The 25,740-nt window shown below is 44.1% G+C and overlaps 1 long non-coding RNA gene across 1 annotated transcript in view; it reads left to right on the top strand.

Moving 5' to 3' along the window:
• Positions 1–350: 350 nt before the first annotated feature.
• The window catches only part of LOC105728680 (uncharacterized), a 110,143-nt gene continuing 84,753 nt past the window's right edge, over positions 351–25,740 (top strand). The window contains exon 1 of the long non-coding RNA XR_002479373.2: positions 351–449. This is a non-coding gene — a long non-coding RNA (uncharacterized LOC105728680). The remainder of the gene's footprint in view (positions 450–25,740) is intronic.

Here is a 25,740-nt window from a genome sequence, read left to right as displayed (position 1 = left end):
TCTGTGTGGTGGTGGTGCGTGGGGAAGAGAATGTGTATTTCTTGCAGGGAGTCATCTCCCAAGGAGAAAGGGAGGAAAAGGGCTGAGCTGCCCTGGTGCAGCACCTGCTGTTAGCAGAGTTGGCCCGCACCGGCTTGTGGATATCCCTTCTCAGCTCCAGGTTCAGTGAGCGCTGGTTGGTAGCTTGGAATCAGCCATGCTGAGATGGGTATCTTTACATCACAGAAGTTATCCAATGCTGCAAATTAAAACTTTTTCCCCAGAGAACCAGTTGTTGAACATTTAATAGCACACCACTAACTGCTCCCAAAATTTCCAACCAGAGATCTTTCTTCTTCCCCAGCAAAAATGTGAATGAGAGGGATGGAAAAAGGGTGGAGCTTCTTCTATATGGAAGGAATATCAGGAGCTGAGAAGCAGAGTTCGGCATCACCACTGTATTCCTCCAGGTGAGGTAGAGTTACATCTTTCTCAATGATTCTCAAGACCAGGGCCATGAGAATGACCCCTCCAGCTAGGGCTCTGCTCTCTGTTTCCCTTTACAGCAAAATTCCTCAAAGGATTGCCTACACCTTCTGTTTTTGTTTTGTTTTGTTTTGTTTTTTTTGAGATGGAGTCTCACTCTGTTGCTCAGGCTGGAGTGCAGTGGAGTGATCTTGGCTCACTGCAACCTCCACCTCCTAGGTTCAAGCGATTCTCCTGCCTCAGCCTCCTGAGTAGCTGGGATTACAGGCGTGCAACACTATGCCTGGCTAATTTTTTTTTTTTTAAATATTTTTAGTAGTAGAGATGGGTTTTCACCATGTTGGTCAGGCTGGTCTTGAATTCGTGACCTCATGATCCACCTGCCTCGGCCTCTCAAAGTGCTGGGATTATAGGCATGAGCCACCGCACCTGGCCCACCTTCTGTTTTAAAATATTTTCTTTGGGTCAGATCATTAATGAGATAAGGCTGATGAAGCTTCTTACCCTACTGAGAAGCACTGGGAAGTTACAGGCTCAGGATGCATGCGTGATCCCTTTATGACAAGGACGCATACTCCTTTTAGAAAGGCATGAAGAAGTGGAGACCATCATCCACTCACCACTACCACCCATGGTCCTCGAATTCTGCATGCTCATCACACTGTTGAGGATGATCGCTATGGGGTTCCCTAAAGCTTTGCCTTCCAGGGGCATTTCGTTTCCAGAGATCACAGTGATAGTGCAGTGGTTGGATTTACACACATAAGGACATGCACTGTCAGAGCCTGATCCTCTATTTTTAGCTGTATTCTCCTGACCTCAGATCCAACCATGCCAGAAAATTCATCCTTGATTTTCATTTCCTTGAGTGTTTGGCCACCTCAGACCACTCCTAATACTGATTACTGTAACAGGGCTCTTGTTGAAACACAGAATCCACTTTAACTAATTGTAGCAGAAAATGCATGTATTAAAGTATATTAGAAAGTGCAAGAATCTTGGGGGTGAGGAGGGAGAAGGAAGGCAGAGAGTGTCAGGCTTTGAGGCTATTTCAGCTAGAAGCAAGACCCAACTCATCCCATGGGGGTGCCCCAGTGAAGACCCCAATGCTTCTGCTTCTGCTGCTGCTGTGCTCAGCACAGACTCTACTTTTCCCACTCGTGATTCTGGGATTACACACCCGAGGCTCTGCCATCTGCATCAATGCCCTGCTCCTTCTAGCACCTCCCGTCCTCACTTTGTGTGCTTGGAATGCATGCATCTAACTGATGGAGTCTATGTCACATGACTGGCCCCAGCTGCAAGGGTGGCTGCCAGGTGGAGTTCTGGCTCCCTCCCCTGGGGAGGAGGGAGTGACTCATAACATGGTACTTTCTCCAGTATGAGAGGGATGGTCCCAACACGACACATGTCCACTGCCCTTTCCAAATCCCACTTCTCACCACTTGGCCTTTCCCTCCACAATGCTTCAGTCATTGTGAGTGGCTTGGAGGCCCTGAAATTTCTTGTCACCAAGCTTTTAAACAATACGTTCTCCTTGCCTGGGATGCTCAGTTCACCCCACTATGGCGGAGGCATCCTCAGGCTCAGCTGTCACCTTTTCCAGGAAGCCTTCCCTGGCCCAGCAGAAGCCAACATAGAGTCATCACAGACACATGCATGGACTCTCATGGAGCCCCAGAAGCAAAGTTCTCTCTGCTGCAAGAATTCTCCCAAGGGTCTCCCGCCCATTCTTTTTTGCTCTTCCTTCGGGTCCTGTTGATGGCTGCTATTATTTCCATTTTTTCTTGTTCATGCCTCAGTGAAGAAGAATCACATTTATTTATTTATTTATTTAGAGACAGGGTCTCAATCTGTTGCCCAGCTGGAGTGCAATGGCATGATCATAGCTCACTGTAGCCTCGAACTCCCAGGCTCAAGCAATCCTCCTGCCTTAGCCTCCCAAGTAGCTGGGACCACAGGCATGCACACCATGCCCAGCTAATTTTTTAAATTTTTGTGCAGATGGGTCTCATCATGTTGCCCAGGCTGGTCTCAAACTCCTGGGCTCAAGTCATTCTTCTGCCTTGGCCTCAAAGTGCTGGGATTACAGGCCCAAGCCACGGTGCCTGGCCAGACAAATCACGTTTTTTTTTTTTTTAAACACAAAATCTCACTCTGTCACCCAGGCTGGAGTGCAGTGGCACGATCTCAGCTCACTGCAACCTCTGCCACCAGAGTTCAAGTGATCCTCCTGCCTTAGCCTCCTGAGTAGCTGGGATTACAGATGCCTGCCACTGTACCTGGCTAACTGTTTTTTTTTGTATTTTTAGTAGAGATAGGGTTTCACCATCTTGCCCAGGCTGGTCTTGAACTCCTGACCTCATGACCCACCCACCTTGGCCTCCCAAAGTGCTGGGATATACCCAGTGACAAATCACTTTTAAAAACAATCTAGAGGCCAAGTGCAGTGGCTCACACCTGTAATCCCAGCACTTTGGGAGGCTGAGGCAGAAGGATCAAGTGGGCCCAGGAGTTTGAGACCAGCCTGTTGGCAATATAGTGAGACCCTGTCTCTACAAAAATTTAAAACTTAGCTGAGTATTGTGGTGTGTGCCTGTGGTCCCAGCCACTCAGGAGCCTACGGTGGGAGGATTGCTTGTGCCTGGGAGTTTCAGGCTGCAGTGGGCTATGATCAAGCTACTGCACTCTGGCCTGGGCAACAGAGGGAGATCTTGTCTCTAAAAGCAACAATGATAACAACAAACAATCTGAAATTGTATTTGAGAGCAACGTGCACCTCTTCTGGCTTTAGTGGCTCTGGTGAAGAGCCAAATTGTTTCTCAGGAGTGTATCAAGTACACAGCGCAATGGCACCCTGTCAGGCCATTCTTCGTGTTGCTCTAAAGAAGTAGCTGAGACTAGGTAATTTATAAAGAAAAGAGGTTTAATTGGCTCATGGTTCCGCAGGCTGTACCAGCGTGGCTCCAGCACCTACTTCTGGCGTGGCCTCAGAAAGCTTACAACCGTGGCGGAAGGCAAGGTGGGAGCAGGTCACAGGACGAGAGCAGAAGCAAGAGGGCGGGTGTAGGGAGGCACCGCACACTTTTAAAGAACCAGATCTCGCCAGAACTCACTCACTGTCACGAGGATGGCACCAAGCCATTCACAAGTTATCTGCCCTCATGACCCAGAGACCTCTCACCAGGCCCCAACTCCAGTATTGGACATTACACTTCAACATGAGATTTGGAAGAGACAAGCATCCACACTGTATCAAGCACTTAGATCTTTACATCTGGAAATCCATGAGGCTATGGCCTGTGTGGGAGTGGGGGTGGTGGGGTGGGCAATTAGGCAATGGAAAAGTGGTGGGGCAGGGGAGAGAGGGAGAGGGAGAGCGGGAAGGAAGCCAGGCTCTGCTGAGAAGCTATGGGCTGCAGGAGTAGCTCCTGATGTTGGAGCTCAGCTTGCTTGGAAGGCCTCTAGGGCTGCTCTGTTTACTGTGCTGAGCTGCTGTGAATTCTCTTAACATCCGCAAAAATTGACCATATAACAGTTCTGTCTCCTTGATCCCACTCATATGAGAACCATTTATTTCATAGTCTTTTTCATTAAGCAGAGATTTAATATTTCTCAACACTCCCATGTTTCAAAAGAGGAAACTGAGATACAGGAGAGCAATGCACTTGCCTCAAGGCCTCTCATCCACTGGCAGGTTCTACCCACACCTTTACCGAACGTCTACAAAGGGTCAGGCTGTAAGGACTGGCAGGTAGTGGGGTGGGTCTTGAACCCAGGTCTGTAAAACTTTAGTGCCTTTCCACTAAAGCAAGGCAGCAGCATGCACCAGAGATCTAACTGGCAAAGGAGTGCTTAATAACACAAAGAAAGAGAGAGAAGAGAAAATGAGAGGGAGGAAGAGAAAAAAAGGAGAGATGAGAGAAATTAGCTAATGATGGTGCCCTTTAGAGGCTGCGGATTGGTGGAATTCATGTCGAATATGGCTGCTGGGTTTTCGGAGATAAGGAAACAAAGGTCCTTTCTTCCTCTCCCAGTTGGAACCAGTGTAGAGACAGATGTGGAATCAGACAGGTGAAGATTAAAATGTTGCATATTAAGAAGGGAAAGTGAAAACAACTCTGTTGAGTTGAGTAGCCCCAAATCATGTCTGCTAGAACCTCAGAATGTGATCTTATTTGGAAATAGGCTCTTTGCAGATGTAATCAGTTAAGACGAGGTCATTCTGGATTAGGGTGGCCCTAATGCGATGACTAGTGTTTTTATAAGAGAAGACAGACTCAGAGACACACAGAGAACACCTTGTTAAGACAGAGGCAGAGACTTGAGTGATGCAGCTGTAAGCTCAGAGATGTCAAGGATTGCCAGAGTCACTAGAAGCTGGAGGAGGTGAGGAAGGATCTTTCCCAGCGCCTACAGAGGGAGCATGAGCCTGCTGACACCTCGATTTTGGACTTTTAGGCTCCAGAACTGTGGGAGAATGAATTTCTGTTGATTTAAGCCACCCATTTTGTGATACTTTGTTACAGCAGCCACAGAAAAGTAATGCGAGCCAGGCAGTTTGGAGAATTGGTTTTCTGTTTGTAAGGAAGTGGGTTTGTGGGTGCCTCATCCCTAAATAGACAGACTTTCCCTTTCCAGGAAGCAGAGACCCTCCATGGACAGGCTGCCTCTCCAGGAGGAAGGAGCTAAGTTGAGTCTTTCTCCAAGACTTACCAATCAGAGGCAAAAGATGAGAAGTGGGGGTAGTCTAGCTAAAGTTCCTCCCATGGGAAGCATGGGGAGTGGGAAATAAGAGTCCCGTCTAATGGTGGGCTGTAGATGCCTATTTTTTAGCTTGCACTATGTGTGTGTGTGTGTGTGTGTGTGTGTGTGTGTGTACATAAATTGAATATATATAACTATATATATATATATATATATATATATAAATTGAATTGGTAGTCAATACCTAAAAGTTGGAAGTTTTTTTATATAAAATCCAAATTTCAAGGTTCTCCTATGGAAAAATCTGGCCACAATGGACTCACATTCCCACAGGGCTATGTTGCAAAGAGCCTGCCTTCTGCAGGTGAGGCCCAAGCTCTCCAGCTCGCCATTCTGTCCCTTTCTACCTCCTACCACTCCCTACCGCCCACCCTCATGCCTGTGTCCCCTGGTGCCTTTAGATATTTTGGTTTGGGACTTACAGAGTAGAGGTTAAGAGCACAGACTCTGGAATCAGCCAAGCCTTCTGTTCAAATCTGATCCATGTCACTTCCTAAATGTGTGGTGTTGGGCAACTTAGCTAAACTCCTTGAGACTCGGTTTCCTCATTTGGAAAAGGAAAATAATAATAGAACTACCTTATGGGGCTGTTGTAATAATTAAATAATGTAATCATGTGATTCTTTTTGTATACGTGTAAGATACATAATAGATGGGAATTACTGTTACTCTTTGAAAAGCAAAACTGGGCAATGTGAGAGGAAACCTGGAAGAGAACTAGAGCCTCTGGCCTGATGTACACTTTGTCTGGTTTTAGCACAACCCCTGGTCTCATCGGTTTTCAGAAAAATATTTTCATAAGCTCACTTCCAAGGAGTCCCCTTTCTGTGGCAAGGAGTCCAATAGCAGTTTTGGGAATTAGGGGTTCAATTAGAGCAGTTTTCCCTCTTCCCCACATTTTGATTCTCTTCTGGAAGGAGGTTGCAGTGAGGCAGGAAACTCTGGATTCCATCCAAATACTTTGATGTCTGGCTTTTAAAATAGCAGCGATCTTAGCTGGCTTCACAGACTTCCTAGTGGCCCTCAAAGGACAGCTTCTGCTTTGACTGATCACTTCTCCTGGGAGGCCCGGAATGATGGAAGATGCAGAAGTAACCAATTTACTTCAAATAGCCTACTTCCAGGTAGAGGTGAGAAACCAGATGGAATTGGGAAGGAGACAGGGTGATAGTGAGGAGAGCCTTTTTAGGAAGAACATATACACTTCTCACTAGGAGAAAGAATGTCCAGTTAGAAGGCCATCAGCCTTTCAAATAGTTGCAAGCTACAAAACCCAACTCAATTCAGTCCTTGCAAAAAGGTAAATTTATTTGGAAGGACACAGGCATATTCTGACTCACGAGGGACATAGGAGTATTCTCTATAAACCCAGGGACACCTAAAGACAGCAAGGCCTCCCCGGGGACAAGAATCAGGGCCTAGAAAGCATACAAGGTGCGAGGTGTTAGGTCTTGGTACAAGAGTTCACTGCTGACACAACAGAGGGCTACCTGATAGTTCAAACACTGTGTATTAAGTAATCTATTTTTTCTCAACTGGTTTGAAATGCCACATTTATAGAATTCTAATTTTTTTTTGTATTCGGGTCAATTTCTGGCAAGATTTTATCCCATCTGCTGTTTGTGGTTGTTATGGGTTGAAATATGTCCCCCAAAAGACATATGTTAATGTCCTAACCCCCAATACTATGGTAACTGACCTTATTTGAAAATAGGATCTTGCTAGAGGTAATCAAATTAAAATGAGGTTATTAGGTGGGCTCTAATCCAATATGGCTGGTGTCCTTATAAAAGGGGAAATTTGGATGCAGAGACAGACATGCACAGGGGGAAGGCAGCCATCTGAAGTGGAGGACTGGAGTGATTCTTCCATAAACCTGGGGACACCAAAGATTGCTGGCTAACCGCCAAAAGCTAGGAAGCAGCAAAATAGGAAGCTTTTCCTAAATGCTTCAGAGGGCACATGACCCTACCAACACTTTACTTTCATACTTCCAGCCTCCAGGGCTGTGAGACAATACATTTTTCCCAGTTTGTGGTACTCTAGTAGGGGAGCTCTGGCAAACTAATACAATACTTCAATACCAAACCGTTTAATGATAGCTTTGTAATATTTCAAAACACCTGGTCATGCCCATCCCAGGGAGGATATATTTAAGATGAAAAAGATTAGATTTAGTGGAAATGCTGAAGATTATAATCTAAACCATCATTTTAAAAATTGATTTTTTTTTGAGACACAATTTCGCTTTGTCACCCAGGCTGGAGTGCAGTGGTGCCATCACAGCTTACTGCAACCTTGACCTCTCAGGCTCAAGTGATCCTCCCACCTCAACCTCCAAGTAGCTGGGACTGCAGGTACACACCACTATGTCTGGCTACTTTTTAAATTGTTTGTAGAGACAAGATCTTATCATTTTGCCTAGGCTGGTCTGGGCTCTAGCAAGCCACCTCGGTCTTTCAAAGTGTTGGGATTACAGGCATGAGCCTCTGTACCTGGTCTACTTTTTAATTATTTAAAACACTAATAGAAACATATTCTTGAAATTGGTATATTTTATTGCATGTTGATTATACCTCAATAAAATTGATTTAAAAGACTATAGAAACAACACAGCTTCAAATGTGTTATATACCTAAATGTAGCAAATAGAAACCACCACCAGTTGGTCCTCTATTGTATGTTGCATGGTTTATGTAAACTTTGGACTAGAGCTCTGCATATATTTAAAATTCCTGTGGAAGTCTCATTGACTTATGCGGGTGGGGTGTTATACTAATATTTCAGGCACTTTAGGCTAGCACTCATATACTTGCCTAAAACCGTGCAAGTGAATACATTCTTATATGTGCAGGCCGTTCTCAAGTATGGCCTGGGTGAGGCTCTATCATTGCTCAATGGATCAGCTCTGTAGTAACAGCAGAAGAAAAAACATGGTAAGTTGTGACAATGTAATGTCATAGATAATTTTCACATTTAAAGTTTTTGTTGTAGTTCTGACTTTAGTAAGCAGAATGATTTCAATATAGCAATGTGGGGCTCACTATATTACCATGCCTATAGGAGCAGTTAAATCTTCATGAAAGTAATTGAAAGACTAAGCTTTGGACTCAACATTTAAAACAAAATCAATTAGATGGTTTAGAAGCATTTTATGAATATCCAACGGAGACAGAAATGGAGGTTTCTAATAATTAAAAATGTTTAGTGTGTCAAGAGGTATTTTAAAACTGTCTTTTTTTCAAGGAAAATTTAAATTGGCTGCCAACCTTGTTCATCAAATTCCCCTAAGCAACACAATAATTTAGAAATGGAAGCAATTGTTAGTGATTTATTATTAGACCAAAAATTCTTACTGTTTTCTGACCTCTGGATCCTTTCTCTTATACCAGATTAAAAGACGAACTATTCAAACTTTTACATGTGCAATAACTTATGCAAATTAAGTGATTTGAAAAAGATAAAAAGCTTGGCCTAATGGGCATATACAGATTTCTGCATTTAGCAATTAGAGAATATTCGTTCTTTTCAAGCACACATTGGGTATTTGCATTAAAAAAAAATCTTGTACTAGGCTATAAGGAAGTCTCAACAGATTGCAAAGAAATCTCTGATGACATAATATTATGAAGTTAGAAATCACTAACAAAATGGGAAATAAAAAATTTTATATATCTGGAAATTTAAAAGTATACTCCTGCAGGTAATGAAGTAACTCAAATAAGACTACTTATCTTCCAAGAACAACTAGAAAACCTGTAAAGATATATGAAAAAAATCTGTTTAAAGGCATGAGAGAACTCCAGAGGCAGCTAAGACTTGAGGGGCCAAAATCCTGGAGAAGAGGGAATCACAGAGTTTAGTTGACATTCTATAGCCACTTTTCCCCTCGAGGCATTTGACCGTTCTGGGAATGGGGTGAGAATCTGAGAACAGAGGCAAAGGGTCTGGATAGAAGGGCTGCTAATAAGAGGCAGAATTTTTGGCTGTCCCACAGGGCTAGAAAGACACAATGTAGAGGTTCAGGGGCCAAGGTCCCAGGGAGAAGGGAGGGGCAGTGAACTGATCCCATACAAGGTCGATTTCCCTCTTATGATATTTGCTGATTTCAGAAATGGCTTAAGACAGGAGGCAGGCAGAAAGTCTCTGAAATGTAGAGTGTATATTGTTTGGCCATCTTGTGATGTTGAAGAAGCAAGGACTAATAGTTAAGGACCTCTGTGGGGCTGGGGGAAAGGATCTCTGAATAAATCCCCAAATTCTCTATTGCAATTTCTGGACCTTATTGCAATTAGTGTCCCTGCTGAATTTGCATTTTCATCCTGTCCTGTCAGGGATTCTCTGAGATCTGTGGGAACTCCACACCTGCATTTCTCCGGATCCACCCTTGCATAGGAAATGCCCCGAACTGAGCCAAGGCTGCCTTGGCTTTGGCAGGAAGTCAAAGCTCGCCAACCTCATGTTTTCCTTAACTCAGCAGTCTTCATTCCAGTTGTATTAATCTAATTAGCAGCACATGGAACTTATTCCACCTCATGTGTCCTTTCAGGAGGTACAAAGGTAGTATAATAAATAAAACCGGCATTATAACACATAGCGTATCATTTATGTTACATTTTGCCTCTTTGAAGTACCATGCGTGCTCTTGACTGATGTTACTAGCCTGAGAAATCATTACTTTCCCTGGCTGAATTGTCCTTTGCGATTATGCCGTAATTTAGTAATTAAAATCTATTTGTAAGCTAACCTCTTTTCTGTTTGTCTGTCTGTGGTAGCTAGCAGATGGTCGCAATGATCCTTGCTTCCTAATATGCATCTCTTGTGTCAGTGACCACATTGAATGGGGCTGATCTGTGCCAACAATAGAATATCGTAGAAATGACAGTGAGTTACTCTGGAGGCTAGGTCAGAAGAGACATTGTGGTTTCACCTTGCTCTCTCTTGGAGCATTTTCTCTGGGGGGAGTAGTTGCTATGTTGTGAGGACACTCAGATAGCTCATGGAGGACGAACTGAGGCCTTGTGAAAACAACAAACACCGTGTACATAAACCATCCAGAAGTAGATGCACCAGTTCAAGCCAGGCCTTCAGATAAAGGCATCCTTGGCCAACATCTTCACTGCAACTTCATGACAGACTGAGCTAGAACTACTCAGCTAAGGTGCTCCAGAATTCCAGACCCACAGAAATTGTATGAGATAATAAATATTTGTTGTTTTAGGCTGCTAAACTTTGGGTTAGTTTGTTATGCTGAAATGAATATATTAATACACTGTCTTATTTTCTTGTCTGAATTCCTGAGTTCTTTCTCCCTTTTTCCTTCATATGTGTATCAGTATAATTGAGTTCTTTCCATGGTGCACATTTCTGTGCATTTATTGAGCACTTTTCTTGTCTTTTTTTTTTTTTTTTTGCCATTGGCTGTTTCAGAGAAGGATTCCATGATGGAAATATCCTTCTTTAATACTGGTTCATTCTTTTCCCAAGATGCAGCATAGGGAGTTTAATTTGCAGTGTTAAACGTGGCCTTGGAGTCGGTCCCTTGGGAGAGCATACCTGATATGGTTTGGGTGTGTCCCCACCAAATCTAATCTTGAATTGTAGTCCTCCAAATCCCCACATGTCATGGGAGGGACCTGGTAGGAGGTAGTTGAATCATGGGGGCAGTTACTCCCATGCTGCTGTTCTTGTGATAGTGTGTGAGTTCTTAGGAGATCTGATGGTTTTACGAGGGGCTTTTCCCCCTTTGCTGGGCTCTCATTCTTCTCCTTCCTGCTGCCGTGTGTAGAAGGACATGTTTACTTCCCCTTCCACCATGATTGTATAAGTTTCCTTAGGCCTCGCCAGCCATGCTGAACTGTGAGTCAGTTAAACCTCTCTCCTTTATAAATTACCCAGTCTCAGGCATGCCTTTATCTTTATTAGCAGCATGAAAACAGACTAATGCAATACCTGAAGGGGTTTCAGGTGCTGATCTTGCTCAATCATCTGTGAAAGCCACACAATGGAAGCAGTTTATTTTGGTTTAGAGATCAAGGTTGTATTTTTGCTAATTAGTGAGAGGAGTAGTGGGGAGGCTTTGGCTGTCAGGAGTAGATTCTTTTTTGCTGACCCATGGAAAGTGACTTTCCTTTCCTGGACAGAGCCTTTCAGATGGCTTTTTAAATGGTGTGTTTTCAACTAAGGATGTGCGGTTGAGAGTCAAGCTGTTGGAGAAGGCTTTTGGCAGACTTGTGGGCACTCTGATAAACTGTCTTTCCTCCAGAATTTTCAGCAGTACTCTGCTGAGTTCATTTCATGAATACCCAGAAATGTTTGCCTAAGTTATTCACTTTTAATGGTTGGAAATATTATGTTCAGTAGGATCAGCACTTTTGTTCCACCCTAGCCTCAACATCTAACCTTTTTTTTTTTTGGACAGTCTTACTCTGTTGCCCAGGCTGGAGTGCGGTGGCACAATCATGGCTCACTACTAGCTCAGGTGATTCTCCCACTTCAGCCTCCTGAGTAGCTGGGACGACAGGTGGCTACCACGCCTGACTAATTTTTTGTATTTTTTTGTAGAGAAGGGTTTTCACCATGTGGTCTAGGCTGGTCTTCAACTCCTGAGCTCAAGAGATCTGCCTGCCTCAGCCTCTCAAAGAGCTGGGATTACAGGCATGAGCCACCATGCCCGGCCTGGACATTTTTTATGTGAAGATAGTGTAGGTTCTAATCTCCAACTGATCTTTAAGTCTGTGCTCTTGATGTTTTGGGGCTGTGATAGGCTCGATAGCTTCCTGTGCTGAAATGCTCTTGTGTCATCCCTTGAAAATAAGAGCTGCTTTTCACTTAGGGTTCAGGCACTATGCTAAGTGATGTACCTGCATTATCTCATCTAACCCTCCACACATCTGTGTAGTAAGCACCACTACCGTCATTTTACAGGTGGTGAAGCGGAGGCTGTGACAGGTGAAGTGATTTGTCTGAGACTGTGTAGTTGGTCAGTGAATGGACAGAGAACTGATCTCAGGCTGGTGAATTCCAAAGCTGGTTCTTTGAAGCATGACGAGGCCACCCTTGCTCTACCATAAGCCGTTTGCTGGGACAGTAAGTAGGATACCAAGGGCAACAGAGTCTACCTGCTGACTTGATGTGCTGAACACCAGTGTCAGTCCTCCTGGCAAGACTCTTGCCCTCCACACCCATTCATAGAGCCGAGTGTGAGTGTGTGACATCAGTGTGACATCCTGTGGGACACCTGTGTTTCACTGGCAACAGTATCATTCTCCATTCAGTTCCACTTGTAACTAGCTCAAGAAACAAAATTGTGAAAAGGCTCAGGGAACATATATCAGCCCATTTCCTCTTTCCCTTGGCTGGAAAATACGATTCTGGCTGAATGACATCTTAAAAATATTTATAGCCATAGAATATGAGTGCTACAAAGGCCGTTAGCGCAAACTCCATTTTGTAGGTGAAAAACCTGAGGCCCAGAGAAGGGAAATATCTACATGTGATCGGAAGTCAGTGCAGTGTAGTCGTGACAGCTACTTGGATCAAAATCCCGGTTCTTTCACTTACTGGCTACATGACCTTGAGCAAGTCACAGAATGTTTCTTAACTCTCAATTTCCTCATCTGTTAAATGGGAATGATAATATGAGTTGGTGCAAAAGTAATTGCAATTTTTGCATTGAAGTTTTTGCATTAAAAAAAAATGGCAAAAACTTTTGCACCAACCTAATATTATCATTTCCATTTTACAGGTGAGGAAATTGAGAGTAAAGCAGGTTTTATTAGGTTGGTGGAAAAAAAAATTAGCTCATGATGAAATGAGCTAAGACCTTAGGGGACTGTTGGAAAGGCATAATTGTACTGCCTTTCCAGTGTGCAAAATTACTTTCGCACCCATCTAATAATACCTGCCTCACGGTGGAATCATGGAGAGTGGATGCGCTTAGGTGTGTGTGTGTGCGTGTGTGGCTCTCAGCCCCATACCCGGCAGTGGAGAAGTGCTTAGTCAGTATTAGCTCAGGTGCTTCCTACCAGTCCTCCTTCACTCCCTCTTCCAGTGTCACCCAAGGAAACTGCGGTAGAAAGCTCACGCTCTCCTTTCCACAATCCCCACATTCTGGATGGAGAATTGGTGCCATTTTGTGTTTAAGGTTTCCATCAACACCAGAGTCACATATGCTGCTTCACCTTTGAGGACAACTTTGATTTCTCTACTTATCTAATTAAACATGTCATTGTGATCACATGAATATTTATATAATTAAATTTATTATAAAAAATAACAATGGGCATACATGGAGTGTGTTCAATATGCCACTGTGCATGAGTCTTCCTAGCAACCTTCTGAAGTAGGTTCTATTTTTATCATCCCCATTATTCAGATGAAGAAACTGAGGCACTGAGAGGCAAAGTCACTTGCCCAAGGTCACTGGCTGCTAAGTGGCAGTGTCTAGTTAGGGGCCTGGAGCTATATGATTTTGGAGTTACAGTGCTTCACTCCATCAACTCAAATAGCACGTCTTTACTCTAAGCTCTTGCCCTATTTAAAGAGGATCATTCTGTTTTTCTTTTTTCTTTTAAAATCCATGTTGACTTTACAAGTTTTATGGGCAATTATATTGTTTCCCAGTTGTTGACTCTTGGGTGTGGGTGTAGGTGTGGGGCTGGTGGTTTCTTTTTAGATGAAATGGGAGATGGCTGAGGCCTATTAGTTAGCTTCAGATATTTGACAACTGGAATTCTTTGCTACATTCTTTCTTTCTTTCTTTACATTGAACAACTTTGGTCTCAGATGAAATAATTTATAGTTTTTTTTAATGACTTTCTTTTTGAAAATTTGAGGATTGGAGGTGATGGGTGGAAAAACAGGCGGGGCAAAGGAGAAGGTCTTGAATTTTGAGTCTGGCCTCATTTAGAAGACTCTTTTTGTACCTTCCTTAACATTTCGGTTTTTAAGTTTTTCTCTTGTTCGTGGTTTCGCCCTGTCTCTGTTTATTTTGTGAGTCCTGGCTAAGGAGGGTTTTCTCAAAAGGGAATTATCCACACTGAATCTTGTTCTGGCCAAGTGTTGACCACCCTCTCTGTCAAGACCTTCTTTGTGCAGAGGGGCTGAGTGTTTATTCTGGTTGACATGGATGCCATATAGAAGCGATCATTAGGTGGGGCAGGCACATAGTGAGCTTCATTAGAATAACCAGACATTTGAGATGGAATCCCATGACAAGATGTTTTTCCTGGCACCACAACCACTTCAGCAGAGGTTTAGGACACAGGACTCAAATGTGGGTGACTGAAGCACATCGCGGTTCCTGTTGTTTTAGAGCTAAGGAAACAAAATTTAAGGTGGTTTAAATGAGGGGGCTCATTTGAAGGTGAAAACAAATTATCATCACACTGGAAAACAAAGAAGCTTGGGCCTCGCAGGGACCGGAGCTGGACTTTAGGGGCACAGGTCATGCTCTCTGGTTCTCAGTTAGTGCAGGGATTCCCTCTTTCTCCCATTTCTCAGCAGCTGCATGATCTTCTCTGAGCCTCAGCTTTCTCATCTGTATAATGGAGCAGTCGCAGAGCGATTAAGAGTATAGATCCAGAAACAGAAGGTCAGTGTTCATTCTTGTCATCACCACTTCCTAAACTTTTGGCAAATCACTCTGTTTGTGCCTCTGTTTCTTCATTGGTGAAATGAACATTGCCAGACTTGGGGGATGTTGTGAGGTTTAAGTGGGTTAACAGCTCTCAAGTACTTAGCACAGTGCCTGATGTTCACCGGTGTTCAAGGCAGATTAGCATTGTCTGTCTCTTGCGACGGGCTTCTTTTGCTCTCACAAGGCCGAAAATAGCCACAGCCAAGAGTGGTATTAACACTACTAGCAATAGTAATAATAGCTAATAGTTATTGAACTTTTACTATATAAGCATTTTGTAAACACTTTCATTTTATCCTCGTAAAAATCACTTTGGAATAGTTACCTTTATTATCCCCACATTACGGAGAAGGAAACAGGTTCAAGGAGACCAAGTAACTCACTTAAAGTTACACGGGCAAATGAGACCCAGATCCACCTCGCGTGACTCAGTTGCCCACTATGGGAATACATGATCTTATTCATTCACTGGCTCCACTATCTGATGGTGTGGTTCACCGTTCTCAATCTTGGTTTCTTAGTTCAAATTCTTGAGAAAAATGTGACAGACCAACTTATCCTACAGATCTTTTTTCCTCAAGGGTTAGGTGTGAACTCTTGGATCAGTCAGGTCGGCCATGTGGTTCCAACATGGTGGTCTCAGACACATAGGGACTGCAAGCTTTTTTCAGAAGAGGAAAGTGGGCAATAAAAAAACCTTTCCGTAATGGACCCCCATTCAATCCTAAAATTGCCTCAGTATTCTCTCCAGAGGGTTAAGGTGCTGCAGATATTACTGCCCGCCTTTCTCCCACTGAGCTCGGCTTGGGCACCAGGGACCTTTGCTGGCAAGCTCAGTCCCACCCGTTTCTGGAATCGATCTACCCAGCTTTGGCAATGCTTTGAGTGCCCTGTGTCTGCCAAGGGGTGGGGTCTGGAAATTAGTCTGGCAGCCCTAAGCAGCAAGTATCTATGTGTCCGTCATGTTGGTTTCCTCCCACCTTTTAGTAGGACTTTCTTTTGGTGTTCTTGCCTGCTTCTGATAGACCCTTAAATGAGCCTATTTGCCTAGCATTTTCCCTTCCTCCCCTCTGCCTGGGACCCCAGCCACCAGCTGACCTCTCCCCTCAATCTATACATACAGCTGTGAGGCACAGATGTGTTTGAGGAAGAACTCTTTCTACCATGACTCATCCACTCATCCACTCAGCCTCGACGTTACTCTGACTAAATCACTTTAGTCAGTCACTAGTGCGATCTTTGTGCTTTCAATCCTAATCACCTTGTTTCTCTCTTTCCCCAAACATGAATAAAATTCAGTGTTCTAAGACTTCTACTGCAACTAAACAGACAGGAGGAAAAACTCCTCAGGTGAGGTGGGGTAAACCCCATGAGGCTCCTGGCAAAAGATCCAGAGGAGGCCAGGCCACTCATGTTCTCTTCTCATGAGTGGATGAGTTTAAAGTGGATGAGTGGATGAGTTTAAAGGTTTTATATAGGCCCCTTTGCATATATACTTTCAAACTTTTATTATGGAAAATTTCGAACACACACAAAAATATACAGAATCATATCATAAATCCTCATGTACTCATCAGCTGGTTTCAACAATGACTGAGTCATGGCCAAACTTGTTTGATCTGTCCTTCCATCTAATCTCTCCCACTATTATTTTGATTCAAATTATCTGGCCAATGTTTATATTTTCAATCGTCTCATAAATGTTTTAAAGTTTCTTTTATTTTTTAACTTGTCATGCAGGCTGGTTAATTTTTTTTAACAGTTTGAATCAGCATCTAAATAAGGTTTCCATATTGTGATTTGCTGATGAAATATCTTTGTCTCCATCTGTATTTTTTTCTTGTGATTTATTTCTTAAACAAATTGGGTTGTTTGTCCTGTAGAGTTTCCCATTTGGGACTTGTTGATGGGACATCCCCATGTAAATTAGTATTTAAATAGAAAGTCTTGATCATATTTAGATTTGATGTTTCTTGGCAAGGCCATTCCATAGGTGGTACTGTGTTATTTCACTAGAGGCATTCAATGGTTGTCTCTTTTTGTGGGTGCATCAATGCTCAATGCTGAAATTTAATAATTTATTAGGGCTTGCAAAATGGTTAGGTATGAATTCTCTGATTACTTCTGTATTTATTAGGTGGATTTTTTTTTTTTTAAGAGCTGAGATTTTGTTCTGTTGCCCAAGCTGGAGTGCAGTGGTGTGACCATAGCTCACTGCAGCCTTGAGCTCCTGGATTCAAGCAATCCTCCTGCCTCAGCCTCCTAAGTAACTAAGACTACAAGCCCATGCCACCATGCCTGGTTAATTTTTGTTTTTTGTAGAGACAGGGTCTTATTATGTTGCTCATGCTGGTTTCAAATTCTGGCCTCCAGTGATCCTCCTGCCTTGCTCTCCCAAAGCACTGGGATTACAGATGTAAGCCACTATGCCCAGCCAAGATGAAACACTTAAAAATAAAAACAACTTCTCCTCATCTACCATTTGGTTATCCAGTGGCATAGTTTATAGAGAAAAAAGGCAAAATAAATGCTTGATCCTTTTCCTTTACTCCCAGCTTCATGAATATGGAGTTAGTTCATTAACATCTTCCAACAGTGAGCAATTAGGGTTTTTGAGAAGCCTCATGAAAGTTCGGATATGTTCCAATCCATTTTAGTTATTATCTTTATTCATGTTCACACTGTTCCATCTTTGGCCGATGGAAGCCTCTTCAAATTGGCTTCTGAATCCTTATAGCCCCTATGCTGGGTTTGGCATATTGACAGGAGCCCAGTTTGAGCCATTCGCACACTTAGCACGATGTCTGGCACATCAGAGAATTTAACAAATGGTAACTATGAATGTTATGATCATTTGTAAAAATCATAAAGCCTTCCCCACCCAGGGCCAGTGCCATAACTGGGCTTTTTAACACCCGCCCTACCCAGTCCTGACTTCTGCAGGGCAGGGGAGGAAGGAGCTCCATTTTTCTCTCTCCCACCCTTGTCTTTCCCCTGTCCTTATCTCCACCCCTCTTGCTAATGTGTCCCACCAGGGGAAGGAAGGACATATCTCATGGATGAGATTGAGACCAAGGGAAGTGACCATAGCCAGCATAGCCCCTTCTGAACTCAGGGGCAGGGTTTGTCCATAAGCTACGTTACCTTCACAGCTGCCTCCTCCATAGGGAAAGAGCCCAGAGCAGGCTGAGCATCTGGAGGAGTTTCTGGGAGGGAACAGGCAATCTGCAGTTATACCTGCCACTGGGTATACAGTTATATATTTTTATTATGTTTTTGAGTTACATGGTTTGGCTCTGTGTCCCCACACAAATCTCATGTTGAATTGCAGCTCCCATAATTACCACGTGTTGTGGGAGGGACCTGGTGGGAGATAATTAAATCATGGGGGCTATTACCCCTCTACTGTTCTTGTGGTTGTGAATAACGCTCAAGAGATCTGATGGTTTTATAAGGGAAGACCCCTTTCACTTGGCTCTCATTCTTTCTCTTACCTGCCACCATGTAAGATGTGTCTTTTGCCTTCTGCCACAATTGTGAGGCTTCCCCAAACATGTGGAGCTGTAAGTCCATTAAACTTCTTTTTTTAAATAAATTACCCAGTCTCAGGTATGTCTTTACAGCAGTGTGAGAACGGACTAATACATTGAGACAGGGTCTCACTCTGTCACTCAGGCTGGAGTGCAGTGGCATGATCACAGCTCACTGCAGCCTTGACCTCCTGGGCTCAAGTGATCCTCCCACCTCAGCCTCTTGAGTAGCTGGAACACTGCAGGCATGTGCCATCACACCTGGCTAATTTTTTATTTATTATATTTTTAATTTATTTTTTGTAGAGATGGGATCTTGCTATGTTGCCCAGGCTTGGGTATGCATTTAATTCAGAGAGGAAGGAGTAGAGTCCTGCATTTGGCTTCATATCCAAGCTGTGCTTTCTAATCCTACTGCTAGATGAGTCCATATCCTCCTGCCTTGGCCTTCCAAAGCACTGGGATTACAGACATGAGCCACCATGCCCAGCCAAGATGGAATACTTAAAAAAACCCAACAACTTGTTTTCTCCATACTTCTAGAAAGCATCCTAACACCATGTTTGCAGTGTCTCTCAGGGTCCCTGCCAAGGTATTAAATCCTATATTTGGAGGAAGTGCCCAATAATGATAAACTCTCTTTTATCCAGTTTTGTTTTCTATTTCTCACACCTTCCTTAATCCAGCACGCTTAGAATGCATTCTCATTTGTACTTTCCTAATGAGACTTGGCAGGATTCTGTAGCTCCTGTGGGGTAGAGTTCTTTTCTTCCTTATAAGGTTCAGCACCTCCACCGCTGGGTTGTGTTGCAAGTTGGGATGTGCATCTGACTGAGAGGCCAGGGGGAAGTATGGACAGATCACAGGGGCACACACATTCTTTTACCCAGGAAAGGCCTCTGCATCACCTTTCAGAAGGCAAACGGGGATGGCGCTTAACAAGATAGGTTATTTTGCAGGCCCAGACATTCAGAGAAATCAGAGGATTCATGCTTTTTCAGGGGCATTAACCCAGCTGTCATCCCATACCCAAGGTCAAATCATTGCTTTCCCAGCCAGGGTCCTATTAATGCAAATCTACCTAAGGTTGAGAATTTAACCTCCTTTGCTGCAGGAGATAAGAGTCTTTCTTTTTTTTAACGATGCTAAGGAGGCACTTGAGCTTTTGTGTTCAGTTTTCAGTTGACTATTTGTCACCCTCAGTAGTTTGTCATCTTTTTCCAAAGCATACGTTTTTCTTCAGCGACAGCCACTTAATTCCACTGCCCTTATAATGACTACTTCCCACGTATTTTTAACACCAAATATGTTGCCTCTCTAGTGCCTTTCCTTCCACCTGTATCTCATTTCATTTTAACACTGTTGGAAGTTTTGCCAGTTTCGCTGACATCCTGTGTCAGGAGCTATATCAACTCGATGTACCAATTGTAATGGGGTTCTCATTGCTTGTCAGTCGTTGACTGGCAGCCTCAGATCTCATCTTAGCAACTTCTTTCTCAGACTACTCCTGGCATCATCTGTTTGGTTGATTTCCCCAGGAAGCAGGTGCTGGACAGAGATTCGAGTGTGTAGGTTCACCAGGAGTTGTGCTCAGCATGGACACCTGTGGTGACAGGGAAGGAAGCGAGATCGAGAAAAGAGAGGTGGTGAATTGCAATTCAGTTTCATCTAAGGCCTCAGCTGACTCTTTTGGGAAGCTCTGAACCTTCAGACTTGTCCCAGGTTTGGGAAATGGCCCAGGCGTTTATATTCCTGTATTGACTGGTGCAGTGGGCTGAAGATTTGTGTCTCTCCAAAACTTCATGTTGAAATCCTAACCCCCAAATGTGATGGAGATGGGTCTTTGGGAAGTGATTAGGTCCTGAGGATGAAACCCTCATGAGTGGGATTAATGCCTTTATAAAGGGGACCCCAGAAAACTCTCTTCTCTCTTTCTGTCATGTGAGGATAAAATTCTCACATGAGATGTGAGATGACCATCTGCAACCCAGAGAGAACCTCCACCAGAACCCAACCATGCTGGCATCCTGAGCCTCGAATTCCAGCCTCCAGAACAGTGAGAAATGGGTTTCTGTTGCTCCTAAGCCACTCGGTCCATGGCACTTTGTTGTAGCAGCCCGAATGGACTAAGACAGTTACCATTGCAGGCTGCCCCTGGGAAGGTGGGGTGTCCTTGAGTGAGGCAGCTTTCTTCAAGGAAAAAAGAACAATTTCTGGAGAGAGATGACAGTTGGGGGCTCTCAACCAGCAAAAGTCTCAGCAGCAGAAGGAATGAAGAGAAAAGAATGGGTGCAATATTTTGTAGATCTGTCTCTTAAGAAGCAGATTCTGTTCTTCCAGCTCTTGAATGTGGCTTGGCTTTGTAATTTGATTTAGCCAGTAGGAGAGTAGCCAGCACCAGACAGGAAAGTCCTGAAAAGCACTTGGCCAGGCTTGCTACTGAGAACCCTTCCATGGTGTGTGAAGAAGCCCAGGCTAGGCCCCTGAAGGAAGAGAGAGGCCCTGTGCATCCCAGGCAAGGCCTCAGACATGTCTGTGGTGTCCTATACTAGGGGTCCCCAAACCCCAGGCCACAGACTGGTACTGATCCATGGCTTGCTAGGAACTGGGTCACACGGTAGGAGGTGAGTGGCAGGTGAGTGAGCATTACCGCCTGAGCTCCGCCTCCTGTCACCTTCTAGATGAGTGGCAGCATTAGATTCTCATAGGAGCATGGACCCTATTGTGAACTGTGCATGCGAGGGATCTAGGTAGCATGCTCATTATGAGACTCTAATGCCCGATGGCCTGAGGTGGAACAGTTTCAACCTGAAGCCATCTTCTCTACCCACTCCACCCCTGTCTGTGGAAAAGTCTTCCATGAAACTGGTCCCTGGTGCCAAAAAGGTTGAGGATGCTGTCCTAGACCATCCAGTCCTGGCCAGAGGGGCCCAGATGAACCACACAGCAGACCCAGCGGTTCATGGGAAATAATAAGTGTTTGCTGTCTTCAGCCACTAAGTTTTGGGAGCCATTTGTTACATAGCAAAAGCTTATTGATGAGTAGGCCAGCATGTTTGTTCAGAATGTCCTGGTATTTGGAAAACTTATTTTCTTCCCCCTCTCTAGGTTTCTAGATTTCCAATAAAACTCTAGCCAAATCCATGTTTGTTTTTTCAGAGCCTTTTACAAAGCACTCTTTCAATTACCTTCTTCAGCTCAGAAAAGGGAGTATAAGAGGCCTTTACTGTTCAAATTTGCTAAAGAAAATATACGCTTTCAGAGCTGCCATTGTTACTGAACAGAAAACACAATTACCACTGGAAAAAACAAAGAACTGTTATTTGATCGTAAATGTTCTAAAGAGGGCAGTATGCTGATTATTAGCTGAACTGAGTTTTTGGAGGAGCATTTGAGGACCTGATGCAGTGAATTAAGTGGAAATGTGCTAAAAAGAAAAAGAAAAAGAAACCGAAAAGGAAACACAAACCAAGCACCTTCTAGCTGCCTACTGGAAAAATATTTTCATAGTACATATTTCTTGGCACTAAGTAGGAACTTGGTAAATGTTTGTTGACTGAATAAATGAATACATGAATGGTAGGAATCTGTGCTACTGTGCTTGAAAAATGCACTACCCTGCTGCCCTGGCTTTGGGATCGTGGAGGAATCAAGTTGACATTAAAATAGAGGAATTGGGGTCAGTAATCTTAAGATTTCCCTTCCCAAACTCCCTAGAGTTTTGGTGAAATTCTAGGGTCTCCACTTCTGTAGGATACATCTCTCCCCTTTTATGCCTCTGTTTTCTCTTCTGAAAATGAGAATATCTGACCATTTTGAAAGCCTAGATTTTGAGATTTGCCACAGGGTAATGGAATGTGCCTGGAGACAGTGATCTGTGTTTAATTCCTCACTAGACCTCTCACCAGATGTTTGTGTGATGTTGGGCAAGTCACTCAAACTCTCTGTGCTTCAGCTTCCAAATCTACATAATGGGGACAATAATACTATTGCAGGATTGTTGGGAGAATTCGAAATAATATACACAAAGTGCCTGGAATGTGGGTGCTAAATAGCTGGAAGTTATGATTAATTTGTAGATTTCTATAGAGTGAGGAGAATAAAATTTGTACTATTCTGATGGCTTTTGTGATGCATCCAGTATTTCTGATTTTATTCACAATTGTCAAATATTGGGGAAAACTCCTCTGTGCCCATTCAGCCTCATGTCTTTATTTAGAATTCTGAACTCTTTCTTTCCAACTGTTTCCTCCTCTGAAAGCCCATGGGGACAAGTCACATTTCTTGAGCTGCTAAATTGAATGGCAGCTGCCTCTTACTCCATATGTTTCTCATTCTAACATGTTGTCTCAAATATTTTTAGCTACTAAGCACACACTCTGGCCTGCTATGTTTTGCCTTCTAATTTTTTTTTTTTTGCACGTTTTAGATGCCTGCTTTTGGGTTTTGCATTATTCTGTGGTTTCCTGCCCACTTGCTCCGCCCTTTAATTGCTCCACCAGCACTCAGTCCCCGCCGCCTGCCAAGGCTGGCTCCCCCTCTTCCTAATATCCCTGGCTCTCCCCAAGGGCCGTCCTTAATCCAACAAGCTCTCCAGTGCTTTGCAAAATTGAAACCCCTCTGTTTATCCTGCCCCCTCCCCTCAATGTCCATGGCAGTTATCTCACTTGGGCTCCCATTTCCTGCTCTTATTCTTGGCTTCCTGCCAGTCATCACACATTCACATGAAATCCTGCCTCTCCTCACCGAAGGGAAAGGCTGTTTCCATTCATGGAAAGCTCATTTGCCACAAAGATGCTACACCCTTGCCATAGGCAGGGTGTTCTCGGGTTTCCTGACATGCCCGGGGCAAGGTTGGAGGGCCCGGGTCCCATTAGTTATTTACAGTGAAGGCAAGTCAGGTTAGAGAACAGTGTGGTCTTTGTGGTGTAGGGGAGAGAGCACGGGCTGTGAATTCTGACTGACCTGGATTTTGGTCCATGTACCATTTCTTAGCCTCAAGTCATTTATCTATGAAATGAGAATCATCTTAGTACCTACCTCACAGCAGTATTGTGAGACTCTTGAATGGAAAGGACTCAACACAGAGCCTGGAGAATGATATTTGCTCCATAAGTATTCTATTCCCCCGCCCTCTTCACTGACTGCTAAGGCTTCCAGATCAGCCAAAGTCTCAACAAGAATGAAAATGACTTGTGTAATCCCAGCACTGTAATCCCAGTGCTCACACCTGTAATCCCAGCACTTTGGGAGGCAGAGGTGGGTGGATCATGACGTGAAAAGATCGAGACCATCCTGACCAACATGGTGAAATCCCGACTCTACTAAAAAAAAAAAATACAAAATTTAGCTGTGCACAGTGGCACGCACCTGTAGTCCCAGCTACTCAGGAGGCTGAGGCAGGAGAATCGCTTGAACCCAGGAGGTGGAGGATGCAGTGAGCTGAGATTGTGCCATTGCACTCCAGCTGGTGACACAGCAAGACTTTGTCTCAAAAAAAAAAAAAAAAAAGAATGAAGATGACACTTCAGAGGATTTAAGTGAAGAGTGTATAATGAAGATTATTTGTAGAGATGTGGGCTCGGGTGAGATACACCCCGGGATGTTTCTCACCCGAGCCCAGAAACAGCAGAAGCCCTAGTGCCTGCCGAAGGGCAAGACCAGGGTGAGCTCCTACCCACAGTGTCTGGTGAGAGCCGGAAGCCTGACACAGGGATGGGGCCGACTGGCACTTGGAAAGTGTCCTGAGGTCTTAGTGAACTGACATCATTTCCTCTTCTCTTCCCCAGGATCTCAGATTTCTAAAAAAACCCTATACAAATCTAAGTTAGTTAAAAAACAGCAACAACAAAAACTAAAGTGGTTGGATGGGAACTATGCTTAGGTAGAGAAACACGGCCCATCCAAGAGGGACTAGGGATCTAAATAACCCCATCCTCTCTCTTCTTGTCCATGCCTTCTGTTGGGTGAAACTAGAGGCCCACTGGGCAAGGGGGCCTGGGTGGAGATGTCCAGTGGCATTAGCCTCCCAGGTACAGAGAAATGCAGAGAAAGATGCAAAATGGACCCAGAGGAGCTGAGAATCATCTTGTCATTTGTCACCTATTCTCTGGTTGCTTTGTACAAGGCCTTGAGTCTCAGTTTTCTATAGAGTGGGCATCAAACTTACTTCTTGCCTACCTCACAGGGCCACGGGGCAGCCAGTGAAAGCATTAAAATCATTCACTTGCCATGTGACCCTCTTCTTCATTTGCATTATCTCGCTTAATTCCACAGCAGCCGGGTAGAGCATAAGGGAGAGAGGCCAGGAGACAAGTACAGGCACTTTGGAATCAGAAGAAGAGGGTCATCAACTGTGGCTCAGCCAAGCTTTTTAACTGTGAGATCGTGGGCAACTGAAGCTCTCTAAACCTCAGCTATTGTCCTACTTTGGGTTCCCCGAAAAGCACATCCTGAGACAAGTATTTGAGTGCAAGTATTTCATTTGAGAGCTGATCCCAGGATGCACCGGGAGGGCGTGGGCAGGGACTCAGGGAAGGGAGAAGAACCAATTTTTGGTGTATTCACAAGTGGGCAACTTGGTCTCAGTGCCACAAGTGCCCTGAAGACTGTGCAGGACACATCCTAGGGTTGGTTGACGGCCGGGTGAGGGTGCTGAGGTGTTTATCCACCAACTCCCATCCCTCACTGGCTGAGGGTGATTCTTGGAAGTTTTCACTCCCTGGCCATTTCACACTGCCTGCTGTGGCCGGAGGAGACTCAAGCAGCCAGAGAATGCCATGGGGTGGAGACACACAGGAAGCCACCTGGAAGTCCTCTGGCGTGGGCCAGGAGGAAATGTCTGGGGGACCGACGCCATCCATTTTGTTTTTCTAATTTGTATGCTGGAGATGATGTCTATGTCACAGGACAGTGACAGAGATGAAATGATTAATGATGAGATGGCTAAATATCTTCCAAGTGCCTGGCTCATAGGAAGGTATCCAAGAAAAGGAGGCATTCATAGTAAAGACGGGTAAATATTCATGTGTTACAGATGGAAGCAAACGGACTCAAAGAAGTTAAGACATTTGCTCTAAATCACACAGACAGTTCTTAAGTGGCCAAGTCAGCTCTGGCCCCAGTGTGTTCCCCTTCCACTCTGCCGTGGCTACCTCCTGTTAATGGACTATGCATTTAGAGTGCTTTTGCCTCATAAACTGTGAGAAGCTCCATAAATATAAAATGTTTGTAGTCCCAGGCTTGCTAGCTCAAATTCAAGTTAAATTGACTCTTGGGTAGTTCTTCCCTCACCCCTGATTCTCATAAGCTCAAATATATATTTTCTTAGTCCACTGG

This window comes from Aotus nancymaae, unplaced genomic scaffold, assembly GCF_030222135.1.
Source record: "Aotus nancymaae isolate 86718 unplaced genomic scaffold, 86718_ANA_hifiasm-v0.15.2.pri h1tg000021l, whole genome shotgun sequence".
Taxonomy (NCBI): domain Eukaryota; kingdom Metazoa; phylum Chordata; class Mammalia; order Primates; family Aotidae; genus Aotus; species Aotus nancymaae.
The sequence above is the reverse complement of the archived record's forward strand: the minus strand, read 5'-3'. Positions and strand labels throughout refer to the sequence as shown.